Raw genomic sequence first — 14,167 nt, forward strand, 5'->3', positions numbered from 1 at the left:
AACCTCGAAATCAAAGCAATTTCTTCTCATAACGTGCCATAAAATATTGCAACATTGATGTGTGAAAAATTATGCATTTACATTGTGTTCTAGAATGTTACTGGTTATGTATTTGTGAAAATACCAATAAAATGTTTCATTAACAAAAATAAGAAAAAGTTTTATACATTGCGGCTAGTCAAGTGGAAGATTAAAAATATTTGGTTACATGCAGAAACATTTTAAAACATGGGCAAGGTGGCTTATCTCAGGCCCCCAGCCTTTTTCAGGTGGCCCCCTGATGAGCTAGCTCTGTTACACACACATTCCTGTTCCGATAACCTTGATGATTCTTAACATAGATAGTTTTAAATACCGTTTTCTTTTAATGTATTTTTAATACGGGTAATGTTTGCGTTTTTCACCATCATGCAAAATCCATAAATGGGTTTCTTTTAAATCGAAACAGGACAATGTGAAATGGAAGGGGCATCACAAAGATTATTTGCAATACCAATAGTGAGCTACTGCTGCAATACACTATTGACAAACAATATTACAGTTCCTGAATATAAGATGGAAACACATTTATGTTTTGAACCAGTGCACTGTCCGTGACCTGGCCAAAAAGAGCATGAAAGAGACTTAATTGGTTCATAAATTCAAAGCGGTTCCAAACGGGGCCCCCCAAAATAAGTTTGGCTAATGCTTGATTGGTAAAAAAAATTTAAAAAATACGCGCCAGGACTCTTGACTGAAGCTCACTGCAGCTTGCACCATCCATTGCTCCGGTCAGTGTTGCCAATGGCAATCCCAACTCAACTACAAACCATGAATAAACAGCTGTTGTTATGCTCATCCCTAATTAGGCAGACAGTGCCACCATGTGGCAATAGCTGTGCATTTACACCATGTTAAACAAGTGCCGTGTTGTGGTAATGAGTGAAGCTTGTAATTGCTGTTCTCTTTTGTGTAATGCATTAATGCTGAAAACATAAAGGGTCGTGTTGAGAACCTGATTGATATCCCATCCACTGTAGTACCAATGTTAACGGCTAAAATGCACTCACAATATGGCAGACGGGATATCCGCCACATTTGTTCATCAAACTCTAAATAAGGCCCCAAGTCTCCTCATAGTTTTTTCAAAACAAATGTCTGATTTTTAGGCAGCACCCAGGTCTAGACATACAGACACTCGGTCTGTTTTTTGTTTTCAGTAGGTTGTTGATTAGGAACTTTATCAGCAATTCAATTACTTTTTTTTACATCCAAAGATACAAAGTTGTAAAGACTGCACCTCTTTGAAACCGTATATGACTGGTAATCATTACTCGGCTATATGGTGCTTAATTGATCAACATCTGAAGGTCGCAAAGCCGAAGGAACCCAATGGGATGGAAACATGTGACCTTCGTGCAACACAGCCATCCACAATGAATGCTTTTATCCTCTCTGATATCTGACTGGTTCCACTGCAGTTAATGTGCTACAATACATTTTGTGCACATTTTAGCTGTACAGCTTCACATTTAAATTGAAAACACATTCCAAAACAACCAATCAAATACAGAATTCAAGCCTTTCATTTACACAGACAACAGCCTTCCAACCTGTACACCCTACTCCAGGGGATCTCCAACTGTTCGACCTGGCTCTTTTTGCATGGTTATCCCCCAATTTTTTGTCTTTCTCCTGTATTTTTTTTGACCTGGTTTTGTTGGCTTTAGGACTCTAGCCCCTTTACTACTGCTTTGCAGTACTAGTGCAGGAGCTCTCCACTTTAAAACTGGTGGGGTTGATCTACACCTGTTTGGCATATTTAATTTACGTGCAAGTCCCTTGTACAGAGGTATCTCATATACCTAGGGCCTGTAAATGAAATGCTACTAGTGGGGCTGCAGCGCTGCTGGCGCCACGCACAGAAGTAGCCTTTCAAACGTGTCTTAGGCCTGCCACAGTAAGGCCTGTCTGTGCAGTGTACTGCCACAGTGACTTGGCATTTAAAGTTACTTGTAAAGCCTAAAACCTTGCTTTTACAACATGTAGGTCACTTCTAAGGTAGGCCCTAGGTAGCCCTATGGGCACGGGACTGTGTGGGTAAACAATAGGACATGTGCCTTTTTATTGTGTGGTATGTCATGGTAGTAACAAATAGCCTATTTGGTTTCTCACTGCTGTGAGTGCTGCTCCTCTCATTGGTTAGCATTGGGAATTTCATGATGTTTTTAAGTGGTAATTTCAGATCTAAAAGGAGTAGCATTACCAAGTTCGATATAGTGGTGAGACGTCCTGCTTGGTGTAAGTATATTTTTCATTACCATGGTAGAAATGCCTCTTTTAGAAAGTGGGCATTTCACTGTGCTTTTGACTCGTATTCTTTGCAGCCTGACTCCAATCCACAGCTAGGCTTTGTGCATACTTTCCAGACAGCCATTACATAGGGAGGGTTAGGTGTAACATGGTTGCACCTGCATTTACCTGCATACTGAATGATCTGCCTGGGCTGGGAGAGAGGGAGGCGGGTCACACATACATTTGTCTAGGTAGGGCCAGGCCCTCACACAAGGGCTTATTTACCCCTTACTGATGTCTGGAGTCAGGGCTGGATTTGAATGGGGTGTTGTGCACTTCTGAAATTCATTGAAGTTACCTTCACATCAAAGACATTTTAAGTAAGTACAGGGGCTCTGACACCACATGTTTAGACACTGCTTGGGACTGGTAACTAGACTCAGACTCTGCTGGTTCTGCATGCTGCACCAAAGGACTGCTGTGCTGCCAGAAAAGGTCACCACTTGGACTATTTTGTTCTGTTGTGCTGACCTACTTGCCCGTTTGGCTGCTAGAGTCTTTACCACTTTGCTACACCTATTGTGCTAGTCTGCTGCCTGCCCAACTATGCCTCATGCTCCCCAGTGTTCTCCAGGGGCTTGTGTGCTTCCCTCATCTCCCTCTGTTCTTGTCACTGGTCTCCAGGGGCCAAGAAGACTCCTGTAACCTTTTCAGCGTGCATTTACAGCGTCTCCGGCATCAGTGCGGTAAGCGCTTTATTTAGATTTTGCTTTTGGCAGAAGTGTGTGGCGAGCACTTTATTTGGTCTGTTTCTAGCGGTAACAGTCACACATGGTGAGCACTATGTTTCTTTGTTTGGGACAGGTATCAGAGTGTCTCCAGTGCCTATGCCACCGAAGCCTATCTTCAGTGCGGCCCCCTATCCAGGGAGGCCGCAACGTGCAACAGCTGAAAAGGGGAAGCCCTTTGCTGCGGCACCATTCCCCTGCTTCTGACGTCCATACCACATAACCAGTTGTGATTTGACTGCCCCACTGCCTGTAACCTCTCAATGAGGCCCCTCCTGTGAGGAGGGGCATGATGAGCAGTCAGATAAAGGACCCGTGAGATCGGAAGTACGACTGCCCGAGACAAGGAGAGGGCTCCGGATGCGCTACCTCTCAGCGCAGCTTGTGGGAGAATGCAGGGGCCTGCAGTTGCACCCCACATTCATGGGCAGCTGCCTTTTGATTAGTCCACATTTGGGAGAATTAGCGAGGTATTCCTGCCGACTTTGGCAGTGCAGTCCTTAATTTGTGCCGGTGCTTAGCACTGATTTATCAGGGTCGGGTATACACACGTCTGCACGTCATATGGCATTGATGATATAATTACCTCACGGACTCGGTGCTTGTTAGTCTCCCGAGTGATTCCCAGTGAAGAGTGTTGCGGCTATGAGAGCCAACATTCATATGATATGATTCATTACTGGTCCATCCCAAACTGGTTCAACAATAATTATTTATCCAATATCCATATTGCATGCGCATTGCAAAGTTGCTTTAGCCGGCGCAGCGGCTGTACTTAGTTCAGTGTTGCCAGCAGCAGGCGGGACACTGATTGGGCTGGATTTGGTTCTGCGGGGGTAGGGGTTGTGCGGCAGACATCGTGAGCGGATGTTTTCAGAACCCCATGCCCTGGCACACCCGCACCCAACGAGTCATCAGCAGTTCAGACAGGTCAGCCTGAAGATGTCGAGGGCAGGCAGCAGCAGCAGCACCAGGCCAATTAGTTAATAAAGGCAGTGCCCCATTAGTACTAAGAAACTCAGCCATGCCCATTGCCAAACCAACGCTGTTGGTTCCACAATCTGAAGATTTGATGATGCCCAGGGCCCTGGCCTAGCCGCACATTGTAATCCGATAGGGCTTGGATTACGTTATAGGCCCTGCCAGGCCCCTGCTCTTCCAGCCTCCTAGCTCTGGCTAGGGGGCTAATGAAGACTGTGTGCCACCTGAGGATTTGATTAAGCACAGCAGCTCAAGAACCGTCTGTTTATGTGATGGGTAAGCTGTCTCAGCCCATCCTGATGGCTGGTGCTTCGGATCAACCTCTCTATAATGATGCTGAGAGTCTTGAAGAGAGATCAATCTGTGGCTGGGGTACAGTGGAATCTTTTCCCAAGGTGCTACTGCAACAATGTTAAGTAACAACTCTGAGATGATAGCGTGTCTGGTAGAATTAGCCAGCAGCACACTAATTATTTCACGTGCGCGGTAACCTCAGCTAAAGACGCCTACAGCACGGTTTGCTGAGATTGGAAGCCACAGAAAATTGATTGAGGCCCTGGGATCGGCTGAAGCTCCTCGGTCAAAGATATCGAAGAACAATCACGACAGAAAGGAAAACAAGGAGGCATATTATCAAGGGGGTTTATCTCTGCTTTTTTGGCTTTAAAAGCCAAGAAAGCGGAGATAAAATTATCTCCCTATTACCTAGCTGTCGCTAACACCAGTTAGTGACAGCTAGTAGGAGATAGCGACAATCTTGGGCCCCACTTTGCATGTCAGTGATATTTATCACTAATGACATGCAAAGTGGGCGTGCCAAGATGTTAGCGACTGGAAACAGTCGCTAACATCGCTATCTCCTATTACCAACTTTTGGAGATATTCGCGCTAAGCGCGAATATCTCCAAAAGCTAATACCTGCCCTGAGCAGTTCTTAGCCATGTTATCCAATGGGAGGTGGATAACATGGCTAAGAGCATTAGCTCGGTAATGCATGAATATCGCTGACTTTTCAGCGATATTCATTTATTGCCGACGATTTTTATTGCATTTGCGATAAACCTTGGTAATACCAAGGATTATCTGCGATAAAAATCGCCGCAGCTCAGCGGTAAATTTTTGTCTATCGCTATTGCTTGGTAATATGCCCCAAAATTTTAATGCACACCTGAATGGTGCCTATAGCAGCACACAATTAATTTGTCAATTACTTTCCTAGCTGTATACAAACTAAACTGCAAAAAAATTATATTGTGGTGGGGCGTGGGGTTGAGGGGAATTGCTGATTTTTGTGGTACATCTACAGGCCTACATTCTGGTTGCTAATATTTAATTTTCCAGTGTTCCTCATTATGTCATCTCGATGTAGCCTCCCCAATTATCGTTCGTAGAAAGAAACTTCTAAACACTACACAACTTGGACTAAAATTTTAAATATATATATATATATTTAATTTAAGCAAAAGAGTTCCCTTACTTATTGAGTAAAAGAAAGTCATCTCGCTGTTAATTCCGAAAGTTGAAATGCTTCAGTTGAAGTGTAAAAAGGGGGTTCTCCTGTGCTGTGTGTACCTGACAGAAAAATAAATGGAAATTTGAAGTTGGTATTGGCATTAATTGATGAAATCACTTGAATGTTCCTGATGACACAGATGTATTCTTTTTGAGTGGTAGTGCAAGGGAGATACCAGTTGAGCTGTTATAAAAACAGTTGCACTACTTGCAGTCTGGGAGTTACTAAAATGTATCTAAAAATCTTTTTTGAGTATTTTGTAGCAGCCTATTTTATACTGTGTGCAATGCAATTTTCTAATAATGGCTTACATATTCACAGTGCTTTCTGCCACAGACTGGGACCTCGCAGCACTAAGCACACAGGGCACGGGAACCTCCTATCAAAACCTTACATGAGGAAGGCTCCCTTGCTGAAATTCAGTTCTGGAATTGCATCTGACTTTTAGCAGTGCCATTTGGATGTGGGTGGAGCCTACAGAGTAAGTGGGTGTGGCCAGTGGAGGAAGTGGGTGGAGCCAGGGGAAAGTAGATGTGGCCTCCGATAAACATTTGATCACCTGGACTTCCTATTTTACAAATTAAACTCTGTGGCAGTGTGTGCATGCCCCCACCCTCGGACATACCTTGGGGTACTTGGACGATTTCCTGCCTTACGGGGGGGGGCGAGACGCTCCCTGTTCACTGTTCAGTGAAATCTGCTAACTTGCCATATTACATGGAGTAGACGCACAGGTGGTTCTGCGGCCTATGTATCATAGGAGCACCGAAGTGCCGCCCCTCTGTAATGTTTAGTGGTGGGCTCCATGTGTTTATCACATGTTCCTTACCTAATATGTATTCAGGGTTTTCTCGTGATATGGTGATTCATGTGGTGTTCTTGGTACAACCAAACTACTGCATTTTATGCCCTGATGTTATTAGGTATGTTGTTCCTCATCTTTGCACTTTCAGGATAATGAGTGCCTATTCAGGATTGCATAGTGTGCACAGCATTTATGATTCTATGTGTTGCTCTCCCTAATCTAACTGCTGCATTTCATGCCCTGATGCTCTGATATGTCTTTTTTACCTTGCAGTATCAGGATAACGAGTGTTATTTCCGTATTTGCCTTATATGCGCAGGGATGGTGTTTTCTTGAAGTGTGCAACCTATAAGTCTTCATCTTTTTGCACTAAATGTGATGTTTTGACAATTGCCTAGTTGGAAAAATGATTATTGGTTTTGGTGGTTTTGGTCCATGTTCATATGCCTTACAGAAATGTATGTTTCTGTATAATATTGTTTGGGGTCTCTTTTGTGGTGTATTTAGTGTGTTACTGGTGTGAGTGTGTTGAACCAACGCTTTACACGTTGCCTCCGTGTTAAGCTGACTACTCGTGCCCAGCTACCAAGGGGGTGAGCAGGAGTTATCTTGGATGTTTAATACCCTTACTCTGACTAGAGTGATGAGTTCTGCCTGGCTTAGATGCATACCCTAGCTAACCAGACACCTCATTTCTAACACCAACCTTTTCTGTAAAATGAGCTACTTATGTTAAATGAAAATTATTCCGAGCTACTAACATTAATAATTTTGTAAAAGTGACCACATCAGACAAGATTACATTAGTAGCCACCCCATGCAAGATTATCATCAATGGTCACCTCGGTGTGTCAGGCAGCATTGCTATCAGCCATGTAAAAAGGGTTTATCAATTCAGAAGGCCTCTGCATGGGTAATACATAACAGCAATAGCTGCAAAGGCCATGGTACCAAGGAAATACGTCTCCCAAATGCCAAATGATGTGGCTCTTAAATATCAACTTTAAATACAACAGAACATAAGGAACATTTGTAAAGCACACATTCACCATGAAGCAAATCTTGATGCTGAAATATTACTGTTACCCAACTCAATGGTTTAAATGGTTACATTTAAAAAAAACTGGAAATGCAATTGAAAATTCAACTGTTCTTCTCCAGATATCAGTTTATGCAAATACACATCTTTTCGTCTCAAACGCTTTTCAATTTTGGTATACGTATATTAGTTTAACAAACCAAAAGCTTCTAATGTAATAAGTTGGACTGCACACAAGAGACTATAAGTAACTAGAGGGCTATAAGTAGTTAATGAGATACTCGTTGAATAGTGTAGAGTGCTACCCACCGGGAAGTGCTTCAGCAGCCCATATGGGTTACTAAGCGCTACATAAATATTACCTTACAATAATTACCAAAACAAATTCAACTATTTACGGTCTCTAGTGGTCTGTCAAAAATATTGATTGAGCAACATTACCATCTTGTGGTCATGAAATGTATTCTTGCAAATTGCATTTCATAATCCTTTAAATGAACAGTTGGAAAAAAACAATACACTTTCAGCAAAGCTGTTATTGTCGGTTAATCCTCAGCTTTACTGTAAAACCAGTGCTTAATTTGAGCCGGTGGTTTCCGGTGCTTGGCACCGGCACTTAATTGTCAACACTGGCACTTATGACAGATGCCACATTGTGGCGCTGTATGTCTAATTTGGAGATGAGCAGAACAACTGTTTATTATTAATATAATATATATTACAAATGACTAATAGCTGCCTCCCAAGCCATTCTTACAGCTTTACGGGCTTTTGAGCTGTCTGTATTTGTCATTGGCAGCATTGGCAGTGGCAATGGGTGTAGCAAGCTCCAGGGGCCTCCTGATGAGGTCCCTGACACTTATATATTTAGAAATTAAGCACTATGTAACACTCTAAATATTACTGCAATGTTGTGGCTCACCTGAATGAGACTGTTAGAAATGGGGGTCTCTAGTTGGCAATGGTTTGCACCCTTGTCCAAGTAGGGACCATTCTTCCTAGTCAGGGTAAGGGGGATACACTTCCAAAATAACCCCTGCGCACCCCCTTGGTAGCTTTGTACGAGCAGACAGGCTTATCTCAGAGGCAGTGTGTTAAGCATTTGTGCATGCATACAGTGAAAACACTACAAATGGACACCACACTAGTTTAGGAAAATAAGCAAAACTTTATCTGAACCAACAAGAACAAATACTACAAAAATCCAACATACAATACTTTAAAAATAGTTATGTTGTAAGATAAGCTTAAATTGTAGAAACGAGTCGGTAGCTCCATCCAGGGCTACTGCTATACTGAAAACAACAGAGTCAAACAGTTCCAGCCGACCGCGTCCGTACGGGTCAGCTAAAGTGTTGACAGACTTGTTAACAGTACACTACTCGGTGCGGCTGGTACATTGGTTCTAGTCAGTCTGGGGCAACCATTGCGGTTGCGGTGCAAAATGGAAGTGATGCATGGTACGGTGCCCTCACAATGTAGTGCAGGCAGCGGCTTGATGATGATCGTCCAGACGGCGTCGGTGAGACCAAGGCTTATGGTGTGGTGTGAGGCTGTGCTCGATGCGGTGCTGGCAGGTTGCAGTGCTGGCGATGGAGCCGGTCGATGTTCGGGTAGTACAGCAACTGTGTTGGTGACATCCAGGCAGGGTGAGGTGGTGCGGAGTGGGGTGCTCACAGGATGCGGTGCAAGCAATGGCTCGGTGACGATCGTCCAGACGGCGTTGGTGAGACCAAGGATGCAGTGCAAAGTGAGGTGGGGCCTTCTGCTGTGCCTTCACGACACAGAAACCTGCGACAGACTTGACAGAGTTGGCTGCTCCTTTCTTCTGCGGTGACTGAAACCAGTGGTTCCAGAGACAGTGCCCAGAAGGATGATGAGGTCTTTTCTGTTCCTGAGACCTCTTGAACAGGGGGCAAGCTCCACATCCAAGCCCTAGGAGATAATTTCTCAAGCAGGATACACACCCAGTTCCACTCCTCGGGAGAAACCGCTACTCCAGGCCAACCCTAGACAGCCATAGCAAAGGGGCAGTACTCCTCCTTCAGTTTCTCCCAGCTCTTCTGCTTGGCAGAGGTTCCTTCTTGAAGTCCAAAACTGATCTAAAATTTAGGGGTCTAGGCCTCACTCTTTATAGTACAAAATCCTTTGTTCTCTGGAGGCAGAGAGTGTCTTTACCCAGACAGAACCAGTTCTGCCCTCTCTTGTGCAGCTTCCTGGCAGGAGGTGGAGACTGCATTGTCTAAGGCAGACCAGGCCCATAAAGGTGTGAACGAAATCTCCTCCCCCTTCTCTAAATGCAGCCCAGGTCTATTCAGCCCAGCCCTGACTCACCCTGGAAAGGCAGGACACACATTACCCCCCAACTGGCTGTCTGAGCAGAATGCACATCCCCAGCCCCTGTCACTTGAAAGCCAGACAGCCAATACACAAACCTAGCAGTGGCACACTGGATTGCTAAGCAGGAAAATGCATATTTTCTAAAAGTGGTATTTTCAAACCCAGAATATAAAAATCATCTTTACTAAAATATGCATCTTTATATTCTGAGTTCAGGCCAGTTATACTCATAAGATGTTATAAGGAAACTCCCCATTCTATTCTATGGGACAGATGGCCTTTCCATAGTGAAAACGGAATTGGCAGTATATCAGGACATGCTGCACACATAAGGGCATGTCCTACCTTTCACATACACTGCATCCTGCCCACAGGGCTAACTTTTGCCTACCTTAGGGGTCACTCACATGTAAGAAAATGGAAGGTTAGGGCCTGGCAAGTGGGTGCACTTGCCAGGTCGACATGGCAATGGGAAGTGCACACAGGCACTGCAATGGCAGGCCTAAGACCCTTTAACAAGGCTGCTGGTGTGTGTGGTACAATCTGTGCTGCAAGCCCACTAGCAGCATTTGGCTTACAGGCCCTGGGCACACACAGTGCACTGTACTAGGGACTTAGTAGTAAGTTAAATAAGCCAATCATAGAAGCACAAATTCATAACAACAGTTTACAGAGGGAGCACTTACACGTTGGCACTGAACAGCAGTGGCAAAGTACCCAAAGCATCTAGACCAGCAAAAACAAAGTCCAACACACAGCAAAAACACAGGAGGCAAGGCAAACATACAGGGGAAACCCATGCCAAGGATGCCAGGTCTAACAGAGACCTTGAGTATTTTTAAGAATAAAGCCTGGAAGTGCTGAGTTAAAACATTTTAGGCAGTCATATTAAGCCCACACACACAAGTTTACCAATTACACATTGCATTCAAATTTGGTATGATCTGACTATCTGCCTATACTCTGTGTTGCCACTTCACAGGCAACAAATAAACTGATTTCTTGAAAATGACACCTTCATCTAGAGTACTTGTTTCCGAGAGCCTCATTTATGGTATTTTGGCATAGGGCAGTGCTGCAAGCCACCTTGTGCTGCTCTATGCCAAAGTGAAAGAGCAGGAATGGACCATATTTAAGCAATAAAGTGCATTCCTGTCCTTTCTGCCTACGCTGGCTTCGCTTTGGCAGCCTAGCACCAATGTAGGCACCCTTGCACCATGGTTCCTCCATTGCAGGCAGGATTGTTTTGTACAGAAAGTGACACTTTCCTGCACAAAACAATCCTATGAGGCATTTTTCTCTTTCTGTGTGTGATGCAGAATGCAGCACACATGAAAAGAGGAAAAAACGAGGAGAAATAAACCAATTTCTCCTCGTTACACCTCACCTTTGGAGGCATACAGATTTGACGCTTCCTCAGGGTTACATCACTTTGTAAATCTAGGGAAGTGCCAAATTCCATCGGTGTTGTGTGGGAAAACCCACTGAAATGCCCGTGGAACGCCTCCTGGGTGGAGAGTAAGGCCACGCAGCGATTTGCACTGCATCGCCTTACTCATGATTGATGAGGCCACTCAAAGCAATGCAGGGTGGCTTTCCGTGGCTTTATAAATCTTCAAGAGACCCCAGCGTCACACATTCACCACTATACGCGGTACAAAAGTGACGCAGGGCTCTCATAAATAATCCACTGAGTGTAGAATATATCCCACGTCTATACATGAGCAGTTTATGCTAGTCATGTTTTTCTTTCTATTCTTTTACTTGTTGTCTTTAATTTATAATAGAGTAACCAGCACTTTAAGTATCAGAACACAAGAAAAAACACTGGCATGGATGAACTACCCATGTTTGAAACATCAAAGAGCTGTGCAGATAACTTTGAAACTTTTTTGCAGTTTTCAGCCAAGCAACTTTTTAACTCTCTCAAAGAAAGTTTATTTTACCTTGTATCCTGTTTGCATAAATCTGTTAAATGGTTTAAACGTTGCTTTTCAAAACTACAAATTTTTACTTATTGTTTTAAGCGGTCTATTCTTGTTCCTGTGAGAGAAATACATATAAAATCTAATCACTGAATCTAGAATTGGAATGGAGGTGATTGAAACAGTGAAGTCCAGATGATTTGGGGAAAGTTGCTTTCCCTGAGGAAAGCCTTTTCCACTTAATGTATTCATAAATATTGGTCTTTGTGGAAGAGTGTTCAATAATTTGATTGGCATTGAAAGAACCAAAGTACAGTACAAAGATGCATAGGACTTTCGTCAACCAAGATGTAGTCACAGTGCAAAATAATTCATAGTATTACAGTACATTGAATAAAATATGTGTAATAGTACATCATCTTACCAAAGGACAACATAATGCGGAAAAAATGGAATGCAGACATAAGTGCAGCAGAAATAAATACATAAATAAATCTGGTAAAACAATAAGGTATAGGGTTATGTGCCTTTAATAAGTCCTTATAATAGAGCTAATTGAAGTAAGACAAGAGAGATTCTGAGAACATGTCTAAAGATTGCAAGGAATGTAGCAAGGTGTAGCACCTAACCTTTTCATGCAAAAATGAATTTAATGAAAGGGCAAAAGGAGAAGGAGACAGTGTGCGGGGGGGAGTGCACAGCTAAGTCCCATAAATAGAGTAAAGATCTTTGTGAAACAGTGTAAGAAATTGGAGTATTAGTTGAATGGGATGATCACAATCCTTGACTGGGTGAACCACAAAATGCGCTAAATAAACTTGTGCTTAACCCCCTGGTAATTTGGAACATAAGCAGTCCAGTTTAGCATAGAGGCAATGTGTAACGTATTTATGCAATACTCAAACAGTAATAAAGTCAAAACACAACACAAGAAAAAGGCCAGCCCTATTTAGAAAAATAGAGATAATCTTAACAAATAGAATTACACCAAAAACAACAAAAATCCAATCAATAAAATTGGAGATATGTTTTTATAAATTTAAATTAGCATCAAAAAGCACAAAGCTCCAACCTAGTTTATCTGGTTGTGCTAGACTAGGTCAAAGTCAAAAGTTAATGCAGACCATGATGGAGCCCAGGTCGGACACAGGGATCATGTTCATCCCAGTGGAAAGTTTACTTTCTGCCATAGAAACTTTTATGGAGAGAATGCGCTTATCAACGAGCCATCAGCGAGGCAAGCTGTTTCCAACGTGTGATTAGAGGATGTCATGTTGCTGAAGAGTAGGGTCTTGGTGCACTCGTCAACGAAGTGGAGAAAGCTCAGAGCACTTAACTCTGAAGCCTGTGCCCAGGAAGGCCTTGACTAGTTGCTGCTTGAGGTCAGCGCTGATGAAGTCCTCTATGTTTGGACTTGGAAACATTTCTAAAAGCCTTATCTCTTTCAGTGGGACAAACCATCAAGCTGATGCTTACTGGTGCTTCGACTTCAACAGCTATCCTAGTCTCTGATTGTTCTCCAGACAAAAAGCTGGCAAAATGTTTCTAAGTCCCAGATCTTGCAGTTTGGGTACAGGAGGAGTACACTTTAACAGCAGCCAAGAGTCCAGGACCTGATGGGCAACACTTGGTGGTTAGGACTCACTCCAACAAAGACCAGCATCAGGGTCCAATGGTCAACTGGGCGGTTGCAGGGAAAGGACTCTGGAATCATGTTGTGTCCCTGTAGCTCAAACAGGAGATCTGTCAACTGACCCTCGGAGTCATTTCTGGGGTCCTGGGTTCAAGGAAGCAGGTCCTTTCTTCCTTTAGGATTGAGACAGCAGGGCAGTTCTTCTTCTGGTCTTCACATATTAAGGAATGTTCTGAGGAGGGCACTGGGGAAACCATATATCTGCCCAGTGTCACCCTCTGAGTGGGTAAAACTCCTGGCCACTCCCTAACCAATGGGGTAAAAGTTCCTAGGGACGGATCCTACCCACTTTTACAGTACTCCCTGTGTAAGCTATCCCTCAGTCCCTCTCTACTTAAATCCATCAAGACAGAACCATCCTCCCCTAGTCAGAGCTCCCTGTGCCCAACCCAAAGTCTGGCTAGGATAATAAGCAAACCCTCCCCTTTGGTCACTCAAAATCTGTTCTAGGGCATCTCCCACTGGGTTAGAAGTCAAGCCAACTAGTTAGACAAAGGGAGGCAGGCCTAGGTGTGACCTTTTACTTAAAGCGATAGGATATGCATCATTTGAGGCTCGGGAAGATTCTGGACACAGTCTTCCAGGTCCTCCTGTTAAAGGAGGAAACCCACCCTTTCCACACTCAAGCCTTTTGTCCATTGTCTGGGATCAATCCACATCTCACCACAGGTGAACCATTCAATAGCCAGTTGACTCTGGCAGAAAGGCAGATTAGGCACGAAAATGCCAACTTTCTAAAAGTGTAATTTTCAAAATATTATTATACAAATCCCACTTTACAGTTAAATTGGATTTAAAATTACTAGTCC

The 14,167-nt window shown here is 43.5% G+C and overlaps 1 protein-coding gene across 1 annotated transcript in view; it reads left to right on the forward strand.

Moving 5' to 3' along the window:
• Window positions 1-14,167, forward strand: part of LOC147711065 (protein-arginine deiminase type-3-like) — a 361,895-nt gene that overhangs the window by 325,093 nt on the left and 22,635 nt on the right. The gene's annotated exons all lie outside the window — the stretch shown is intronic.

This window comes from Lissotriton vulgaris, chromosome 5 (genome assembly GCF_964263255.1).
Source record: "Lissotriton vulgaris chromosome 5, aLisVul1.2, whole genome shotgun sequence".
NCBI lineage: Eukaryota > Metazoa > Chordata > Amphibia > Caudata > Salamandridae > Lissotriton > Lissotriton vulgaris.